The 22,802-nt window shown below is 33.7% G+C and overlaps 1 long non-coding RNA gene across 1 annotated transcript; it reads left to right on the top strand.

Moving 5' to 3' along the window:
- Nucleotides 1-219: 219 nt before the first annotated feature.
- LOC133192652 (uncharacterized) lies at nucleotides 220-968 on the top strand. The gene is made up of 3 exons (XR_009721845.1): nucleotides 220-297; nucleotides 410-629; nucleotides 807-968. It is a non-coding gene; the product is annotated as an uncharacterized LOC133192652 (long non-coding RNA).
- Nucleotides 969-22,802: the final 21,834 nt, after the last annotated feature.

Genomic DNA, 22,802 nt, shown 5'->3' with positions numbered 1-22,802 from the left:
AATAAAAATGAATAAGAAAAAATTTAATAATGGCTCCCCCCCCCCACCTTAATCACCTGAAATTAAAACTATTAGGTGATACACTGGAGTTCATGATCATCAGAAGTATCATTTATCTTAAAATACATACATGTACATTATCACTTTCATTCAGATGACAGGCAATCAAGAAATGATATAAAGTCGGTGACAAAAGGACAACTTATGTGTGAAAGTGACAGAGTTTTAGCGTGCTCGATATTCATTCGGGATAACATCTACCTAAGTGGCATTGTCGGAGCAGCAATGAAGAAAAAGGTTGGGATTTTTAAATCAAGTTTACAACTGAAATTATTTTAAAACATCACAAAGTTAGTGTTCTTTGGTGCTCTTGATGTTGTTCATTTCATAATAATATTAATTGCTACAGGTATCATATATATACAAGATAAGATAAGACAAAAATTCTGGAGATCCTTTAAACACACACTGTGAGTGTCCAGCAGGGAAGGGGCCTCATTGACGCTGCAGACACATTGCTGCAGTTCTCCTGATGATAAAAGAGTTTGCAGAATCAGGAAAACTCAAACTAGGGAAGTCTTGCACTGATACATTAATGATGTTTACAAAACCAAAATCCTCCTATGATGGTAATTCATTGTTCCTCTAAATAATTCAATACATATACAATATGGATACTGTTAATTTCTTTGAATTTTGTATCTAAAACTATCAGTTTTAAAACATTATTATTCATTTATAACCACAGAAAATGACTTAATGTTTTAAAGTAGTGCAGTTTGTTTCATTTGTTATGTGCTTTCAAGGATCTCCAGTCAAAGCTGAAAAGCTGCCAACCAAGAGAAAGCTAGCTGTAGACTTCCTCAGTGACCCAAGGCCTGAGAAAAGAAGAAACTGTTCTGGTTACAATTACTTTGTACAATCTTTACTTACCAATTATTGCAGGCAGTCCTCAAATGATATCTCATTCTGATACATGTGTGGGAAGGCAAATATTGAGGTATATACACATGTATATGTTAAAGAAATAAAAAAACAAATTTATTCCTGAAAAGTAGCATTCTTAACAATGTACTAGTAAATGAAATGACAAAAAAAAATTTCTTTTCTAGGCTGCAGTCAAAGACCATGACTATTGACAGATGCCTTTTACTGAGCACTGGGTGGACAATTCCATAAAGGTATGTGTAATGGATTTTGATAAATAAATCTAACTCTTATGAGATTTAGTTGTTTAAAAATTAATCCTAATTTTACACATGCATAGGTTACAGAATCTGATGTAGTAAGGATTGAGGAGTCCACAAGACAGCAGAGTGCAAGTCAGATTTGGTTCATCGAAAGAAAGTAGCGTCTAACGGCATCAAAGTTTGGGGAAATATGCAAGGCCACTTTTCGTAGAAATACCAAGAAGCTGTGTGCTGCATTATTGTCTGATGTTAAAATCAACAGTGAAGCTCTGCGACATGGAAAAAGATTATGAGGCAAAAGCTCTGAAAGTATTCAACAGCAAATTTAACATAAATGCTAAGAAATGTGGTTTTTTTTTGTTTATTGAGATAGGCCTTATTTAGGTGCTTCTCCTGATGCTGTTGTTGATGACAGTAGTATTGTAGAAATTAAATGTCCATTTAATGGCAGAAATGATCTTGTGAAACCAGGGGAAAATTTCAAATTTTTGAGATATGATGATGAGGGCAATATGGTTTTGAAGCCTTCAAGCGAATATTATGACCAAATACAAGACCAGCTTTATGTAACTAAAAGGTCTCTATGCTACTTTGTTGTTTACACCTTAGGTGATTTGTTTGTACAGAAAATCTCATTTGACAAAGAATACTGTAACACTTGTCTCCTTCCTAAGCTTGAAACTTTTTACACAAAGTTTTACAGATGTTATGTTGCATCACTGTTTTAAAAGGAAATGTTATTTGTATTACATTACACCAAGCTAACTTTTAATAGTCCATTGGGCATTCATAGTGGTGAATAGTCAAGATACTTATGGAAAATAATCAGTAATTAACAAACAGTCTCAATACATGTATATTGCATTTGGAAATATTTTATCAAGGGGTACATGTCATAAAATGTTTTATATACAAATATATTTTTTAGATATGTGATTAATATCAGTCTGTATTTCACCTTGTCTTTAAAAGAAAAAAGAAAATTTAAAATATATACTGACATTTCACAACTCTCAAATACTGAATTGTTACAATTAGCTAAATATGAAATGCATTATTCCTTGATATTATAGTTTCATGTGAATTAATTGAAAGCGATTTCTCAAGAAACATTTGCTCAAAAACACTTTTACAATCTGAATGATGAAACCACATCCTCCAGCTAAGCAACTTCAACATTGCTTGATATTCCAAAAAATGTTGACTGCGCAGAATTTATGTGCCTTGTATGGTTTACTGTTATATGTATTTGTATAAAAGTTGAGGGTAACATTGAAAATTTACCGAAAATTATATTCAGTTGATGCTTCTGCAAAAAATATATACTTTTGCATGGATTTTACATGTTTTCTTTTCTTTCTTGAGCCTTTTAAGGAAGCTCTAAACACTTCTCAATTTTTTTTTAGGGGGGGAGGGGCTTGGAGAAAATCATATCATACAAGTGTACATACCGAGATTTTCTAGTTCATTTTCAACATAGGATACCTGCCATTTTTCCCCAGAATAAATGTTCTCAATGAAGTATTTAGGAACAGATATTAATGTTGATTACTTTCGCTGAGAAAGTACATGCAAATGATGTGTTTTCAATTACTTAATTTTGGTCTTATATAAGGTGGAGAATACTTTAAGTTTTAAATCTATTTTAAATTGAGTCATTTACTGTAGATTAGGGCTGTGTATTGAGCAAAAAAATTCGATACGATACGATACATTTTTTAATGCGATATCCGATATATTGGATTCTTTAACAAGTCAATCAAAAAAGTCTTATTATAAATCATTTAATGTATGAATTTTATAAAAACTAATTGTTTTTATATCCCATTTTGAAGGTTTTGTCTTACTATCTCTACAAATTACACTTCAAATTCAAACTTTTTATGACTGTAAAAACAATATGTTAAAATGAAGTTGTCGATGCATTTTTGTAATATTTATCTAAGATGTGCTATCTCCTTAATGCTTATCTCATTATTGATCAATTTTAATTCAAAACAATGAAAATAAAACCTTTGGTGATTGAAATTCCCAACTTTTTCACAGAATTATGAGAAAAGCTGCCTGTCCGATACGTATTGGAAGTTATTTTTTCAATACGATACACTCCTAAATATCGATACGTATCGATATATTGATACAGCCCTACTGTAAATTCAATTTATTCCATGTTTACTTAGTACTTACATCAAAGGACAGATCACTCTAACTGCATAACACTACAGCGGAATAGGAACTCTTCAGTGTGCAGTGTTTAGAGTTTCCTTAAGAACATGAATAATTTTTATACATATAATGAATACTGCAAAAACTTGAATCGTACAAAGCATTTTATCTTGACACTATTTGATCTCTATCTGGTAAAACCGAACTTTATCCACAAATTATCAGTACATAATACATATGAGTAACGGATTTTTTAAAAAAAAAAACTTAAGATCATGTTGAATACTTTGGAACGATATTTCTCCTGAAGTTTGATATGGCAAAACAAACAAATATGATTCGAGGCCCTAACTGAAGTTTACTATTAGAAATCCCAAGCTTCAATATTTTGAAACTTTCTGACAACCCGATAACTCTCTCAATATGAATTCCTTTTGAAGCCACTCGTCTATCATGCACCACTTCACCTGGATCTAATTGGGATTTTCCCTTCAACAGCGTTGGGATATTAATGTGAACATCTTGGTTTGCAAATAAGTCCTGAACCATAATGCCTCTATCGGCCATGATGGAATCACCCTTTTCAAAAAGCTTTAATGTGGGTTCTAAAAGACAAGATTTTTCAATAATCTGCCTGTCAGAAGCAGAGCCTTCATAAGAATCTGAAATAAAAGTAATTGCACCCTTTGGACTGCAGCCTATCATTGTCTTAATTGAGTGTATTTTTATGTTTGTAATTAATCATGTCACCATCTGACAATTAACATGGGAGGGTCTTTCAATGGATACCTCAGTGGCATCTAGTATAACTCTGGTGTTAGGGAATTTTGATTTAAAGTCTTGAGGCATGTGTTCATGGACGACTGCTGGAGATGGCCAAATAATTAGCTCTTTTAACTGAAAATACATAAAGTTTATCCATGTAATAATTATTCTTGATACTGTGGACTCTGACACATTAAAAAGCAATGACAATTCAACATCTTCTTTGTCTTGTCGAAGTTTGATAAGTCATGAACAACTGGTCTTTTGGATGAAGTAATGAACACTGGTATGTGAGCTCATATGCACTAGGTTCGAGGCAGTAAATAAACATCATAAAGTGGTTGTAATCTTGAAACCAAGTGTAGTATTTAATGACTTTATCATTATTCATTATACTTTCAACAGATAATTTTCCGAATGTTGGAATTTCACACTGTATACCTTGGTGTTGCAATGCAGGCACTTGTTTTGAAATTCATCACAGTCAACAAGAAGTTCTGGTTCATTTTCAAACTCTATTTCTTGCTGACAGTCAAACACCTGGAATTGAATTTCTGGCTGTATGTGCCTTTTCTTAAATCGTTTTTCTCTTGGGGACTCTTCCTCACTTGCATTAAATGTAAAAATTGAAGGAACAGCATCTTCCTTTAGTCATGACCTGTCACCTTATTAAAAAAAGATAGAATGAAATTAATTCAAAAGATGGGGAAATAGTTTGAAATTTTGAATGCAATTTTAATATAATTGAATATCTATATAGTATGGTCTTGGATGTTGTCATCAATAACCACGCAAAAACAAATTAGAAAGAAAAAAAAATCATTAATAAGGTCTTTAATATAAATTATTATATTGAGTTATCATGTTTATTATAATAATAATTTTAAAGCTTATGAAAATTCATATATTAATATATAACATATACAATGGAACTAAAATACTCCTGAATAATTTTATCCACTTCATCTTCATCATCCTTGCTTGAATGCCTGTTTTAACACGACGTACCTGGGAAATGGAAAACAAATCACAAAGCAACACGAACAGAAATTGCTTTGCTTTGTTCAAAAATAACAATCATGGAAATACAAAACAAATAAAATTTGAACAAAAACTTAGATCTATGAACATATAATTAATACCATGACTAACCTAACAGCGTTGTCTTGTAATCACTGGCGAGAAAGTGGGCGTAACACACAACGTCGAACTTTCAAGGTTTCCATAGACGCTTTCTTTCGTCCATTCGTTTAATGGCAACTCGCCATTTCAAATTTAGTGTGGTACCTGATGGAAAACGATGTCCACCCGTATTTTTCCAGCCAGGAACGCAACAATACTGTGGCATATTTCGTTGTAATGAAATCTTTGAAGTCTTTCGTTATTATTTAGGTACGCGTCACATGAAAACATTCAAGCGCCATCAAGACAAAGCGTTTCCGTAAGCACTTATAAAACAGTGGAGCCACCGTTCGACCTAAAATGCACGGGCGGAACCTATTGTTAGCTACATGGTATACAAGTGATGAGTGCCGACACGATTTTCAATGAACTACAATATGTATAGAGGTAAGCATGACAAGAACCGTCCTTATCTACTAACAGTGGATTTTCGTACAATGTACATGCATTTTTTTACCTTACTAATTGACTCCTATAATTAGAACTGCACGTAACTCAGTATTACACTAAAATAGCCGAAAGAGAGTCGGGGATTTCTAGTTGCATATTTTTAGAAAACCCAATGGAGTTATCTAACTTGCTTAGTGGCGCTGGATCGCTAACGGAAGTAGATTTAGGATAACAGTAAGCGCTTTGCGCTGCTCTTAAAAAGGATACATGTACATGTATTACCATATATTTTTAACTTATTGGTAAGCGAGTGCTAATTTATCATTTTGAAAAGTTTAAAATCCTGTGACAAAGTCTTTTCCGACATAGGTTCTATACCTTAATTTCAAATTCCTGTAATCGTTTAGCTAAAACAAACTAGATGTAACGATTTATTTCAATTTTTAATATATTCGATCGGTGCATATTATCTATTCAAGATATATTACTAAAGATAGGTACTCTTCACACAATTGCTCCATAGAAAATAGTTCCATTCATGATCAGTAGATACAACATTACAACAAATATTAAGAATAATGATGTATATTTAATACGTTAAAGAAAACAAAATTAACGTAAAAAGATTTTAAGAAAATCACTTTTTCCTCAGAAAAGCAAATAAAAAGTTTTCGTATTCCTACGCTCGTTGCCTCCTCAGTCTTCTTCACGAAATATATAGGTCATACTTCGATTGATAATGATAAATCTTTTCACCAATTATTATATTACTGTCATGATTATTGTCGTTAATTGCCGTATATTTTCTTTTGAGTTAGAATGTTAATCATTAACTGTGTTTTTTTTTCTCTTTTTTTAAATAACGGAATGATTATTATGTTTAAACACCTGCAATCGTAACTTCTCGGCAAAGCAACGTGATTTCCATGATTTCCGCTCTCGTCGGAAAGGATATTCGCTCATGTGTAGACCTAGACTATTTGGTCTTGCAAGCACAGGTGTGTGCACCGTTCCCTAGTGACGCTTAGATCATGCATGTAGACTGGGTATCAGTATTTGCTACGGACATGAAGAAGTTTAGAACTATACACCAGGAACCTGTTTCACAAAGCTTACTTAGGACTAAGTTATATCTTAGGAAAGAACTTTTTCCTAAGTTCATTACTTATCCATTTCACTAACTTCGTCCTATCTTAGGATATTCCTAAGTTATGTCATAACTTTAAGACAGGTAAATCGATGTCTTAGGAAGGAACTAAATATGGTGGCTGCACATGCAGTAATAAATGAAGGAGACTGTTGGGGAAAGAAAGGGTGTTTAGGGATAGAAAAAATCCAGTAGATTTTATGGATAACTATGACTCCCTCCAGCTTATGGCAACGCTTTAGTTCTTTCTTTAAATACTGGAAACTTTCAAAAGGTTACTGCCGACTTCCCATGAAATAACTTAGAGAAGGATTTCAAGAATTGTCGGAGATGTGTCTGTATCACTGGTCAAATACCTTGAGTTCAAGATATATAAAAATTTCCGTTGATGAAACTGGAATTACATATATATTGTACTTTTAGAATGTTTGATTTCTCAGGAATTCGTAGATTTCCAAATGATATTAGTGACGTACATGTAGACGGTACACATGTTGGAATAATTCCCCACATTTGAAGAGCTAGCACATCGTAAACAGAAAAAAAAATAATATTCTATAAACACATTGTCTGTGTTGCGAAACTTTGCATATCATTTGACTCATCTTTAATGAAATCAAAATCAAAGTAAAATTCTATATACATGAAAGTTATTTTTAACTATAGTATATAATAATATTATTTGAATCGATGATATTTTACAGAGTAGATAATATAAGTGGACGAATTCGTTCTTTTCTATAAAATGTGTCAATATTTCGGATATAGCTGTTTCTCCTAAGATTGATTATATCTTCTCTTCCTGAAAAGGGGGGGGGGGGTAATGCAAGACACTGCCATTTTTCCCCTGTTCCGGCTCAATTCAAATGATACTCCACTTCTTCTTTAGCTCCTCCACTAAACGAATTTATGTCGTTGTGTACTGAATATTAGGTCTCACTCCCCCTTATTGGCTAGAATTATACATGGAGATAATAATATATTTCCTTTTTTTTCTCAACATTTTCTATTAGTATTCTTATTTCCACAGTCGTTAAATTGGGATTTCTTTTCTGTCGAAGCATTCTTATTTTATATATATGCGAGAAAGCCTTATACAGTAAGCACGGACCACTAACGTGGAGCACTTAGTTACTGGTGAAGAAATGGGAAAAAACCCACTCAGACCTGTGTTCAATTGTTAGCCCTATAAAGTTTATTCCATTTACTAATTGAAACGGTACTAGTAGAAAAGTATATTAGAAAAAAAAGGACGCAAACAAAACCTCAGATACCTCATACAGAGAAAAAAGCAGAGGCATCATAACAAGAAGAATAATTAAAAAATACATAATTATATCGTGTGCGGAGGGGGGGGGGGGGTGTTAGTTCAAGCTGGAAACTTATCAAGGTTAAAACATACTTCTGTGCAATTCCTTTGAAAATGGAGGCCCCCGCTCCTTCCCCTTTCAAGCTTAAGTTTTTTGTTACTTGAAATAAACCGTTTTGTACTAAAGAATAAAGTATTCATGCTGACACTATCCTGAGAATGTGTAGGTAGAGTAGGGGAATTATTTCATTAGGCATAACACAACTTAAGAAATGTTTTAGGATAAACTTAAGCTAAGATTGCTTCGTGAAACAGCTGTGACAAATCTTAGGAAATTCTTAAGTTATAACTTAGGAATATCTTAAGTTATATCTTATGACATATCTTAGGAAACCTTTGTGAAACAGGCCCCAGGGACCCGTTTCACAAAGCTAACTTAGGACTAAGTTGTATCTTAGGAAAGAACTTTTTCCTAAGTTCATTACTTATCCGTTTCACTAACCTCGTCTTATCTTAGGATATTCCTAAGTTATGTCGTAACTTTAAGACAAGCAAAACAATGACTTAGGAAGAAACCAAATATGACGGCTGTAGATACATGTACAAGGATTCTTACAGAGAGATACTGTGTGTGTTCAGGGAGAGAAAAAATTCAAAGGACTACTAGTATATGAATGACTGTGATCCCTTCAGGTTATAACTGCTTTACTTTGTATGTAATAGCTAAGAAAGGCGCTAGGGATTTTAAGAATTGTCAGAGAAGTGTCTTTATCACTGGTCAAAATTAATACAAGGTAAATAATTGGTAAAGTTGGAACTACAAATACATTGTACTTAAAGAATGTATGAGTTCTCACGAATTCGTGAATTTCCCAATGTTACTACAAAATAGACGGTACACATGTTGGATTAATTCCCCATCATTTAAAGAGCATGATTTTGTAAACAAAAAAATCCACGCTATATACACTATTGTCTGTGTTACAAAACTTTGCATATAATTTGAACCATTATTATATATTTTTAAATCTAATAATATTACTAGTATTTGAATCGATATTAAGTATTTAAAAGATTAAAGTTTGATAAGGGAACAAACTTGTTCTCTTCAGCTCCTGATATAGCTGTTTCTCCAAACATTGCTTGTATCTTATCTCCCATGGGAGGAAGGAGGCGTTGAAGTGCAAGACTTGCACCATTTTTCCTCTGTTTCAGCTTAATGAGTCTACTTCTTTTCAACTCTTCCCCTGAACAAATGTATGTTGGGTTACAGAGTATTAGGTCCCCCTGTCCATTTTTGGTCTGAATTGTCACGGTATAATTATGCATAAAGATAATAATATATATATTTTCTTTTTTCAACTTTTTTCTGTTAGTGTTGTCATTTCCACAGTCGCAAATTTGGAATTTTTTATCTGTCGAAAACTTCTTATTTCAATTTACACAGTAATACGTACAACTACCGTGGAGCACTCATTTGAAGAAATAAAAAGAAAATAAGGCCTCTGTTAGATTGCTTGCCCTTCGAAGCAATTATTGTTTTAAATTTATTCCATTTCCTAACTGAAACTATACTAGTAGAAAAATATATAGTAAGGGGGAAAATAAACAATTGCAAACCTCCGATACCTTCTACAGAGCAAAATAAAAGGCAAACATATAATAGCACAAATATTAGATTAAAAAAATATACGTCATGTAACGGGGGGGGGGGGGGTTAAACCATACTTCTGTTCAAGTCCTTTGAAAGTGGAGGGTAACCCCTTACCTCCCGATCCTCCCCTTTTCAAGCTGTTTTTTTTATTTAAAAAAAACCCGACTCAAACTAAAGATTTTTACTCAGACGGACATCCTCCTACATGTAACAGTATGCTAAGAATTGTAGATAGAGTGGAAAAGTTATTCCATTAGTCCGTAACACAACTTAAGAAATGTCTTAGGATAAATTTAAGATAAGATTGTTTCGTGAAACAGCTGTTACAAATCTTAGGAACTTCTTAAGTTATAACTTAGGCATATCTTAAGTTATGTCTTACGACATATCTTAGGAAACCTTTGTAAAACAGGCCCCAGTTTCATAACAAGTGCAGGTTTTTTACTCAAGCCCTAGACTTGGCTAGAGGGGCTGAGTTATCTAAAACGATGCTAGGTCATCGATCTACTCAGTTTAAAAACACGAAAATATATTATTTTTGAAAATAAAAATATTTCTAGAAACAAAAATGAAGTTTTCAAAACGTCTGTGTATTCAAAATATATATTAAGTGTTAAATGTCGGATTCTATTCTATGACGAAAGACTATATTCAGTATTGCTCCACAGCCGCAACTGATCTCGCGATTTCCTTTGCGTTTAACATGTTTAACCATTTCTGGACGAGTTCATTGATTACTCTAAAAGGTGACAGTTGACCCATCTTTAACATCTGCCTATACTTTGAGTGATAGTACTTTAATAGCACAAAATTAAAAAAATAAATTTAAAATATATCCTTGATAGATCTACATGTATAGTTTTGCTATTTAAAAAAAAGGCTATCTTTGATAATCCATAACGGCTTGGAATTGTTTTTATTTTTTTTTTTTACAGAAGATTCTATCATTTGAAAGTTAGATGGTACACATGTAGCACAGGCCCATAGTACGCGGGATTTTTTCGGAGCCCCCCCCCTTCACTTTGAAAACGTTGCTATAGGCCTGTAACATGCTATTTGGATTAAATATTCCTGAAAATGAGTGAGGTGTTAAATACATTTTAAAAATTATACGATTAATTATATTTAGTCTATGTTCTATGTGAAATTAAAACTATTTTTTAGGCATGTGCAACTTTGTGACAAAGTCACTACATGCATGTAACGAGATGTTATATATATATATATCCGATTACAATATTAAACAAATATAAAAAGAAAACACAAGAATTCTCCGTAAAGCTTTAGCGCTTTCATTAAAAATCTTCAGAAGCTTTACATTACAAAAATGTACACAACGGTAACATAGTAACAATGATAATCATTGTTACTATGTTACTATATAGGTTTGATAAAAATATCTTAAATGATTTATTTAAAACTGAGCTTAACACTTATTTAAGAAAAGAGAGGTCAAGGTCAAAGGAAAGGTTGAGGTCAAAATGTTGATGCAGTTGAAAAGCTTACATCAGTATGTATTTACTATTAGCATATGAAGTTTGATAAAAATATCATATATGGTTTATTTAAAATGTAGATAAACACTAATTTAAAAAAGTGAGGTCAAGGTCAAAGGAAAAGTCAAGGTCAAAAAAGTTGATGCAATTGATAGCTCTCAGCAGTATGTATCAGCATGTGAAGTTTGATAAATATATCTTGAATTGTTTCTTCAAAACCGATCTAGACACGAATTTAAGAAAAGTGAGGTCAAGTTCAAAGGAAAGGTCAAGGTCAAAAAGGTTGATGCAGTTGAAAAGCTTACATCAGTATGTATCAGCATATGAAGTTTGATTGAAGTCAGACATGACAACACTATTTCATGGCAGGGCATAAAAACTTGAATCTACACTATATGTTTCCATATCAAAATGACTAACAAGCAAATTCAAAGAATTGTGGTCCCCTGCTTTCTGTGTCCTAGTTGATGGGATGCCATTATTTATGACATATTGTTTCAAATATGCACGCCCTATTATATGTCATTCAAAAGTAATCACCAAAGTTAAAATTTTTGAAAATTAGGTAAAACATCAACGTCAAGGGGTAAAGAATCATAGGATGCTCGGAAACATATTGTTACAGGTAATGTACATATCAAATATGAAAGTCCTATCTCTTCTCAATCAAAAGTTATTAGGAAATATAACATTTTTGAACAAGAAGTCTGTGAGCCAATGCTCACTAATAATACCCCCGCTCTGATGTGAATACACAAGTTCGGTCATAGACAAAGACAGTGATAATTAGGAAATTGACATTGGATTTGTAAAAACTGAATCCCAACATATGGCATGCCTAAACAGAGATTGTGCTAGAATTTGAAGCATCTGCGATACGTAGTTGCTGAGAAAACTACGACCAAAATTTGCAATGTATGTTTCGGACAGACGCACGGATAAACAGGAAGTTGACATCGGATTTGTACAAAAATGAATCCCACCATATGGCATGCCTAAACAAAGAGTGTGTTAAAATTTCAAGCACCTGTGATGAGTAGTTGCTGAGAACACTGCGACCAAAGTTTGTTATGTGTTGTATGGACAGACGCACGGATAAACAGGAAGTTGACATCAGATTAGTACAAAAATGAATCCCACCATATGGCATGCCTAAACAAAGATTGTGCTAAAATTTCAAACACCTGCGATGAGTAGTTGCTGAGAAAAGTACGACCAAAAATTTTTATGTATGGTACGGACAGACGCACGGATAAACAGGAAGTTGACATGGGATTCGTACAAAAATGAATCCCACCATATGGAATGCCTAAACAAAGATTGTGCTAAAATTTCAAGCATCTGCAATGAGTAGTTGCTGAGAAAACTGCGACCAAAATTTGTTACGGACAGACAGACAGACAGACAGACACACAAGGGTAAAACAGTATACCCCCCTCTCCTTCGGAGCGGGGGTATAATAAAAATAGGTTAAACTTCAAGGTCAATGTCACAGAGTCAAAAGTCATGATATATTTAGAAAGGTCTTGTCACAGGTAATATACATGTATAATATGAATGCCCTATCTTTTCATTTTCAAAATGATCAATTTAAAATAATGTTAAATTTTTTGAAAAGTAGGTCAAACTTCAAGGTCATGGGCATGGGTTCAAAGATCATTGTATATTTAGAAAGTTCTTACAGGTTATGTACATGTGAAATATGAAAGCCCTATCTCTTATTATTCAAAAGTTATGACCAAGGTTAAATTTATTCAATATTGTAACAGATGGACAGACTGACAAACAGACAGACTGACAGACAAATGAGATTTAATGTCCCCTAGGTCCCTTTCGTGAAAACGGGGGACAATAATGCCCTTGCTGTTCTTGAGAAGAAGATTGATGATGGAAAAAAATCCCCTGCATTTTTCTATGTAAATCTTTGGATCCCCATATGTGGCCCCACCCTACCCCAGTATGTCGTAATTTGAACAAAATTGAATCTACACTAAGTTTATGTAAAAGAAAGTTTCAACTTTTTGGGCCCAGTCAGTGGTTCTTGATAAGACTATTTTAAATGATACCACCAAATTTTCAGTAATTCTTGATTATCCCCCCTTGAAAGTGAGTGTGACCCTTCATTTGAACATGTAATCTTGAATCCCCTTTACCCGAAGATGCTTTGTGGCAAGGTTGGTTAAAATTGGCCCAGTGGTTCTAGTGAAGAAGACAAAAATGTGAAAAGTTTACAGATGGACAGATGGATGACAGACAAAATGTGATCAGAAAACCAGAAAAACTCAAGTGAGCTAAAAACTTATGATCATAAGTACTTGGAAAGAGTTACAGTATTTGAAAAGCAGTTTTTTTTCATGCATTGTTTTAAGAAGCTGAAAATGTATGACTTGTATCCATGTTGAAAAAACTGCACATTTCAGAAAACAGTATGATTAAAAATAGTTAATCAATGTGCTTTGAGTAGCAAAATAAGCTAAACTGGTATAGCTAATTCAACCACAGAGCTTAGTCAATTTTAAGATGCACAACCTTTTCAACTCTTAATCATTCTTAAACTATTTATATCATCATTTCTGATTCAAGGGAGAACTAGAGATATGACCAGAAGTCTATCTGTTGACTAATAAACATGTACATGTATATTGTGTTTTTAAGTCATTTGTTTGTTTGTTGTTAAATGTCCCTCTCGGGAATTTTCACTATTATGGAGACACCACCACTTAAAAATAATGAAGACGTACAAGTCAAATTAGAATTTAACATTCATTTTAGGAGTTTTCAACAATTAAGATGTAAAGAGATAACTCCTTCCCCTCGCCCCTTCCCCTTCCCAGACCCCTGTTTGTTTATGTATGCAAACTAATACTTTGCTTTGACATAAAAAAAATGTGAATATATACAAATGGTTTAATGGTCCATCTCTTTGAATGATTTTCATTCCTAATTCTAGGAGGGTACATGGGTTAACCCAAATTCATGAATGAAATGTCAAGCAATCTTATCATTGATGCACTTTTATTTAATTTGATGAAGTCATATTGTGAACATTTCCAGTTCATTAAGAGAGTGGGGATGACCTCCAGGGGTTCATAACCTTAAACCATTAGATATACATAACATAATAACACAAGAAACAAAATTATATTTAGTCAAATGGAAAAGTTTTCTACTATTTGGGAGTCACATGACCATTTGTCATTTCAGGGACAGGGAGCTGCTAGGGAGATTCCCCCCTCCCCCCTTGGAATTTGCAGAGTTATTTAAACAGGACTATGATTATACTGCTTTACAGAAGCAAATAAAAAAATGTCTTTGGACTCCCTCCCCCCTATAAAAAACCGACCCCACCATCATTGTTTTTATTTTGTTTGTTTGTTTGTTTGTTTTTGTTTTGTTTTGTTTTGTTTTTTTGCTTGTCAGGAAATTCTGGGCTGGAAATTTTTTTGACTGAGGTGTGGACCCCCCCCCCCCTCCCCCGGAAAAAAATCCTGGATCTGTGCATGTAATTGAATGTAATGTCGACAACGGGAGATAACTCTTCAGAATGTGAAATTCGTCTACTGTGGCATTCGATTATCTTTGATCCTTTTTAAGCTTTAACCTGACCATTTCCATTTCGGTTTATTTTACCCCAATCTATACTTAAATTTATACTTACCAACTGTCATAGGTCCTGTCAACTTCATGAAATATAATCCAATTAAAACACAAAATGAATTAATTGCAGCCCGGAGGACCGGGCTGCTCTATACATATAAGTTTAAGTGTTGGTATATGGGGAATGAGGTGGGAGAAGTTATTCAGAATTAAAGGTTTTCTAAACATTAAAAAGATTGTTAAACAGAATATGTTCTTTCCCTTTATAAATTACGAGATACACAATATATTTACTTCCATAAAGTGAATCTGTAAAAATATATGTAATATGTACTGTGGGTTCTCCAGTCATGGAGAAAGAGATATATAATTTTCCTTGCGTTACCTACGCCTACAATTGATTGGTCAAAATAAACTAAACGAGAATTACGTGGAATTAATTTTAAGTATATACAAAACAATGATTCTCTAATGATTCTTTAATCAATGTTCCTAAGCTATTCAAGGTCTGAAACCCGTTGTTAGAGCTTCCAAAGCTCCCAGACCTTATGTTTGAGAGCAGTGTTTCCAAACACTCTCTAATAAACCTTTAAAGTAGGTTTGGAACCTAATGTACCCCAAATGGTATGTCTGCAGTATTTTGAGACCCGCAAGTGAAGCACAATAAATTCCTTACCTTTAAGAGCCAGTCTGCGAGAAAACCATGCAAAATTCAAAAAATCGTCCAAATGGAAGGTTGCAACATAGGATTTTTTAGTGGCTTAAAATTTTCTACATAAAAGTAGAAGTCAAAATATCTACAAAAAATTGTCAAACCTCGCATCTATCTTTAGTAACAGCTCATTTGCATATTTATCGAAAATCACACTAAATTATATGGAAAAACCATACAAACTGATTAATTCAAAAGGTGACCTTCTGCCATCAGTTTATTTTCAAATTTTGTTTTGTTTTCAAAATCATGGTCTTATTTATACAATTAATGTAGAAAAAAGTAATTCAAATGAATGTTTAAGTTTTTAAAGGTCTATTTATAGATCCTAAATCAATGAGTATGATTTTTTAGCCATTTTTAGATGCAATTTTCTCTCAAGACCAAGTAAAACATTAAATTAAATTAAGTGTTATCTTTAGAATGGTCAAAGGTCTACTGCGTATTAAAATATTGAGCTTGGGAAATAATATCTACATGTTGAAAATTAACTTTGAAATACCACACTTCGCTACAATTTCACATATTTTAAATAACAGTCTATTATCATATTTATAGACTATTTCTTAAATATCTAAATGAAAAAAAAGAAGATTCTAAATCTAATATATTTTTTAAGATATGAATAACTGATTTAGATACTTCATATAAATTTTTATTGCTTATTTTAGCCCCCTGCAACCAATTTCCAGGAGTTAAATTGTTATCTCCCCTTGTTGGAACTCTTTATTATTATTGGGTAAAAATGACAGGTATATCAACATGGAATAAAGAAGGTCATGTATGATCATTTTATATGAACCTAGGGAGTTGTTGTGGAGCATCATTGCACTTTGAATGGAAAAACTCATTTTTAAGATCGACAACAATCCAGCTTGAACAAGCAAATAGTGTGTAGAAATGGAAATTGTGATAAACTCTACTTGCTAAAACCAATATATGCTTTAAAACATTCATGATTACGTTTTGTTTACTGGAGAGACAGCTAACATTGTGCATGTATGGGGATAGAAGGATCACCCTAAAACAAGCACGGACAAAGCGAGTATCGTGATATACGTCTACAATATTCCAGGTACTCACATAGGATGATTAACATAGTTTTGGTAAAACTTTTCATTCCTTATAAAATATACACATTTTGTATGCCAATTACCAGTTACAATGTAGTGCAGCATGTGTATATGCAGTACAGATAAAGTGATACCTATATCAGAAGGATGGGTCTTGAAGAAAATTATCTAAGCAGGCCCTTTGGAAGTAAATTCAGTTTGGGGGGGGGGGGGCACAGCCATACATTTTTAGTTGGGGGGGGGACTATCAACTGCCCGAAATTCCTTGACGAGCCAAAAAAAAAAAGGTCATCAGACGTTTTTATTGAGGGGGCACAAGCATATATATAGTAGCCATGTTTTCTATAGTAATCTGTATATCGGCAAAATTATTGAAGGGGGGGGGGGGCAGCCCCCCTGTCCCTACGGCCATGTTCCTTTGGCCATGTTGTTCAAAGAGCAAACTTAGTGAAATATTTCTATAGTACTTGCACTATGATTAAAATGAAAACCTTTGTGAAATTGGACTATATATGTAGAATTTTGTTAAAAAAATATTTACACAAATACAATTTTTAAGTGAATGTTGAAAATATTGGTATGTTGAAATTACTGGCTAACTCATTTAATAACATAGTTAAAGATTTGGAGTCTAAAACTGAAAAGGGGGCGGGGTCATTGTTGTCATGGTATGAAGAGTGTAAAATGTAAATTTTGGAATATGCAACAACTAAACACCTCAGAGCCATAAAATTGAATCCCCAGAACCAATTCTTCCCCTCAAACTACAAAATATGATTTAACAGTTTATATCATTTTACAAAATCCGTTTTAGTAAGATTAGGGCATTCCAAGTTTTTTCTATGTTTAGCGTCCGCGTGCGCCTTGGTTTTTGACACCCCATATCAGAAAAAACAAACAAAATCAGGAGTCCTGAAATTGTTTATTCCGGTTGAAATCACTGAATTCTGTGAATTAATCGAAGTATTTGTCTACAATATGTCATATTTGGAATATTGTAAGCATTTAAAACCTTGATTTTGCTGAAGAATAGATATTTATATAGAATAGATATAGAAAAATAGATTAATGGAATCAAATCCTTTGGATGACATCATTTTTATGACTATAAAGACTTGTGTTTTACTTTTTGGTTGGTGTGTTTTTTGCGAATAGGTAGGTAGGTATTTGAAAGATGGGTGAACGCTAAACATAGAAAAAACTTGGAATGGCCTTATAAGAAAAAAACCCAGATTTTAATAAAAACAATTCTTTGATTTTTACTTATGTTCCTCATATCTCAGAATTATACCATAATGAATCTACATGGATGTATGAAAATTAAGTTCTATGATTTGAAAAAAAAAAGCTAAACTCCCTTATGGAGTATTTTGCATAGCACTTCATCATTTTCATGTCAGTATTTTGATAATTCAGAATTGTTATTTTGACAAGAGTGGGCCAATTTAAAATTGACAGAATGCAAACAACTTATCGGAAGCTCAAATGTGTTCAAGTCTCATAATTTATATGTATTGTGAACCGTGATGTAATAGAGTCCTCCTGAATTTAAAGACATGTAAATTCCATTTTTTTTAATTATAGAGAAACTATCTTACAAAAATGAAAGAAACATGAATATTCAATATGATCGTTGAAAATTTACAAGTAAGCCATTAAAACAATTTATCATGAATTCATACCATTTCTAAACAATTGGTAAATGCCAATCCTCAAATTGGGTGTAATTTTTGAATTTTTTAATTAATTTTCATATCTTTTTTTTTTCAATACTAATTATGGTTAGAAAGAAAATGGTAACATTTTTTCTTATCTAACAACAAGTTTTTATAATTTAAAGTTCTATATTTGACTTTGTAACCCAATGGAATTTGAATATATTTTTGAAAATTGACAATTTGTAAATTTCTATATCTCAATAAATTATGAAATCCCAAGCTTAATATTTTGCAAAGATAATATTTAGAGTTATATTTTGACAATAAGATCAAAAATTATAATTTTGTAGCTTGATCTTGGAAGATTTTGGCCATTCAATATGTAATAATTTTGACAATTCTTCAAACTTGGCATTGTGCCAATTTTTAAGAGTTGTCTACCCTTTGATATGTTGCGTATTTGATTATGATAAATGTCAGTTTTAGAAGAACATAGTCATATGTTACTTTAAAATACCTGAAAGGAAATAAAAATTTAATTTTGAGTAAAATAAATCAAATGTAATCTTTACCATTTTGCTTGAATTATTTAAGTGCATTTGCACTTAAATGTGCAAAAAGAAGGTGGCGCTTCCTACGGCTGCCATGTTGGATGATGGAGAAAATTTTGACTTTTTTGAATTACATGTTATGAAGTCTAACTACCCACAAAATTTCATCAAGATATGACAACCTTCGATTTGGACGGTTTTGCATAGTTTTCTCGCGGACTGGTTCTTAAAACGATCCGCACTGTACACCAGGCCGACAGACTAACTAACTTGAGCATCAGTGCTGGCCTCTATTTATAGTCTTACCCAAAGACGCTGAGTCATCGTCTTTGTCTTGGTTATTACAACGTTTGAGGTAACATAGCTAACACACTAGGAAGTACCTGATTGATAAATAATTTGCATATTATTAACTTGATCAAGGAAATTTCTACTACATTACCCACGCCTCCGAAACATATGCGTCCCGCATATTAATTAAATAACAAATTTTTTTTTTATCAACTTTGCTTGCCTTTTACTGTGATTTGTTATTGTTTTCTTAAATAATGGTGCCAAGCGATCAGGCAAAGTCTCACTGGATTCTATTTCATTTAATCCACCCTCGAGTATCTCTTCAACTGGTGCCAGTTGTCCAACTGTGGTGCCTGAATGTATTGTGATATTTCTTTCAGTTGGGTTAAGCAAACGTATTGGAACACATTTATTTCCTTTCACTAAGGTTCTTCCTACCAAACCCCTATCAGAATTTAAATACGAACAAGTGGGTTCTACAACACCAAATTTTGTCCCAAATTCTTGGTTTTCGGGAACAATGACCTTCCCAGTGGTGACTATTTCACTCTTTGAAGGAAGAGACAGTGTTTCTGATGTAACGATTCTGAAACACCCTATTCTACCTTCAAATTTCAAACATTGAGTTTCATCTCCCAGCACAAGTGTCTTATCGTGTAGATTGATTACACCTTTGTTGTTCTGCAAGCAATCGAGACCTAAAATCGCATCTACATTAATGTCCGCAATTAAAGATGTTTGGTAGATGATTATCTTCCCAAATTTAAATTTTATAAGTGCCTTCCCCAAAATATTCAAAGGAGTGTCTGTAGCTGACAAGATATTTAAATCCGTTTCAGCCAATACTATCTTTCTATCACGGTTTATTACCTCAAATACTTTTTGGGATAGAAGAGTTACGGTTGCTCCTGTATCTACTAATGTTGAAATCGAAACCCCATTAGCAGTCCCCAAGATGTACATGCCTGGTTCGTTAACTTTTCTCTGTACTCCAATACAACCTTTCTTTATTGGTCTCCTGCTTTCTGAAGCTAATTGTTTTGCGGTGCCTTCTTTAGTGTAACCCTTTTTCTTTAGTCCTCCAGGTGGTCCAGAACCAAACTTTTTGAAACTATCTTTCCTTTTCTCTGCATTTTGCAGCCTACAGTTTCTCTTGAAGTGCCCAGGTTTTCCACAGTTAAAGCATTTTTTCGTAGTTGTATCAGTTGAATTCTGATTGAACTTTCGTGGGAATAGCGAAGGAAGTTCTTTGTTTGGGAACTTTTGCTGCCTATGCTTTAATTTGTCAACATCTTTTTGAAGACTCAGAAGCATATCTTTCATAGATTTCATCACTTCTTCAAGAGTATCTGAGTTGGTTTCAACTGACAGTTTCCCTGATAGTTTCCCACTGCCTATCTATCGAGCAAAAGCATCACTGTACTTTGTGCGCTCTGCACCTATGAAAGCATCTAGTTCCACAGCGTGCCTTATAGCATGTCAAAGCTTGCCAGAGCGTCTATGAAATACTCTTTGGCTAGGGTTTCACACAAGTCCCCTGAGGCCGTCGGATATGCAGGACGTGTTAGGCGTCTGATATCTTGTCCAAGCTGGGGTATAGTTTCTGTTGCTTTTTGACGCCTTTCTTTTAGTTGGGCTCTGTAGAGTTCCGTTTGATTTACAGGAGAAAAACTCTCCTCCAGAGATTTTGACAATTCTTGGAAGTTCATCTGTAACCTATCTGGAAGATTCCCAAGCACACCTTGGGATTGACCGCGTAGGGATACTGCCAAATACATTCCCTTCTCCTCCTCTGACCACTTGTTCAATGATGCACAGGCATTAAAATGGGACCTGTAGTCCAACCATGACGTTGTTCCGTCATATGTAGCAGGTTTTAAGCTGCTTAGTTTATTAGCCCTGTTTCCTGACCCTTCTTCAAAACCATGCCTCTGAAATTGTCTGTCCTGGCTTTTCCGCAATGTAATATTATTTGCATCGTTGAGTGGTGTTTCAAGATATATGCCAGGATTTCGTGCTATTTCGCCTTTTCTCTCATCCGAGACAGAAGTGGGTTTGAAAGCATTTTCCACACCAACATTAAACATTAACTTTGGGTCTGGTACCTCCATAATCTTCTTCATGCTTTGATTCCTTTTGTTCCGAAGCACCGATTCCAGAATCTCTAACAGTTATTGGAGTGGATATCTTTTGCTGTTCCTTTTGTTGAAGTCGAATACTTTCGTTAGAGAGCTCTTTTAATTGTTCTTCCAAATAGCTTATCTCTTTATCTAGCATATCCTCCATGACTTAGACCTAAACGTTTTCTATCTAAAGACTTTAAACCACGTTTGAAAACTATCTCTCAATATTTAACAAAAAATAATAAAGTATGGGATATGTACTTCAAATGGTCTTGGCGTAGACAATAATGTCATCGAGTTAAATGAGGCAAATGTCCCACTGTAGACCTGCTAAGACAGTCTCCATCAACCTCTCGAAGGTAGCCGGGGCATTACATAGCCCAAATGGCATTACATTGAAATGGTACAAGCCATTTCGAGTGCCAATGCCGTCTTGGCTTTATCTTCTGCGTCCATTTCTATTTGCCAGTATCCTGAATGGAGATCGAGAGTCGAAAACCATTTGCATCCCGCTAGTTGATCTAGTGTTTCGTCTATTCGGGGTATAGGATAGGCGTCTTTCTATGTAATCGCATTGAGGCGCCTATAATCAATGCAAAACCTAGTAGATCCGTATTTTTTCTTCACTAGGACAACCCTTGAAGCCCAAGGACTCTTAGAAGGTTCAATAACTTTATTTTCTAACATTTCCTTGACATGTTTATCCCACCGCTGCCACCAAATTTTGTAATATGTACTGTGGGTTCTCCAGTCATGGAGAAAGAGATATATAATTTTCCTTGCGTTACCTACGCCTACAATTGATTGGTCAAAATAAACTAAACGAGAATTACGTGGAATTAATTTTAAGTATATACAAAACAATGATTCTCTAATGATTCTTTAATCAATGTTCCTAAGCTATTCAAGGTCTGAAACCCGTTGTTAGAGCTTCCAAAGCTCTCAGACCTTATGTTTGAGAGCAGTGTTTCCAAACACTCTCTAATAAACCTTTAAAGTAGGTTTGGAACCTAATGTACCCCAAATGGTATGTCTGCAGTATTTTGAGACCCGCAAATGAAGCACAAAAAATTCCTTACCTTAAAACGATCCGCACTGTACACCGGCCGACAGACTAACTAACTTGAGCATCAGTGCTGGCCTCTATTTATAGTCTTACCCAAAGACGCTGAGTCATCGTCTTTGTCTTGGTTATTACAACGTTTGAGGTAACATAGCTAACACACTAGGAAGTACCTGATTGATAAATAATTTGCATATTATTAACTTGATCAAGGAAATTTCTACTACATATTTATGTTTTTCATATTTAATATATAAAGTTGCTTATCATTTACTATCGAAAAACGACAGGTCCCTTTTTTAGAACATCGAATTTTACTTATCGCATAAAAACGTAAAAAAGTACTTTACACAGTTCGTGTTTTATATTCTTTAAGTGAAAGACATTTTTGAAAATAGGTGATGCATGTGTCTGGTTTCAAATTATATTTTA

This window comes from Saccostrea echinata, unplaced genomic scaffold (genome assembly GCF_033153115.1).
Source record: "Saccostrea echinata isolate AGI-Se365-2 ecotype Australia unplaced genomic scaffold, CSIRO_AGI_Sech_v1 ptg000025l, whole genome shotgun sequence".
In the NCBI taxonomy this organism is placed as follows: domain Eukaryota; kingdom Metazoa; phylum Mollusca; class Bivalvia; order Ostreida; family Ostreidae; genus Saccostrea; species Saccostrea echinata.
Note: the sequence above shows the minus strand (reverse complement) of the source record. Positions and strands in the feature narration are given on the sequence as shown.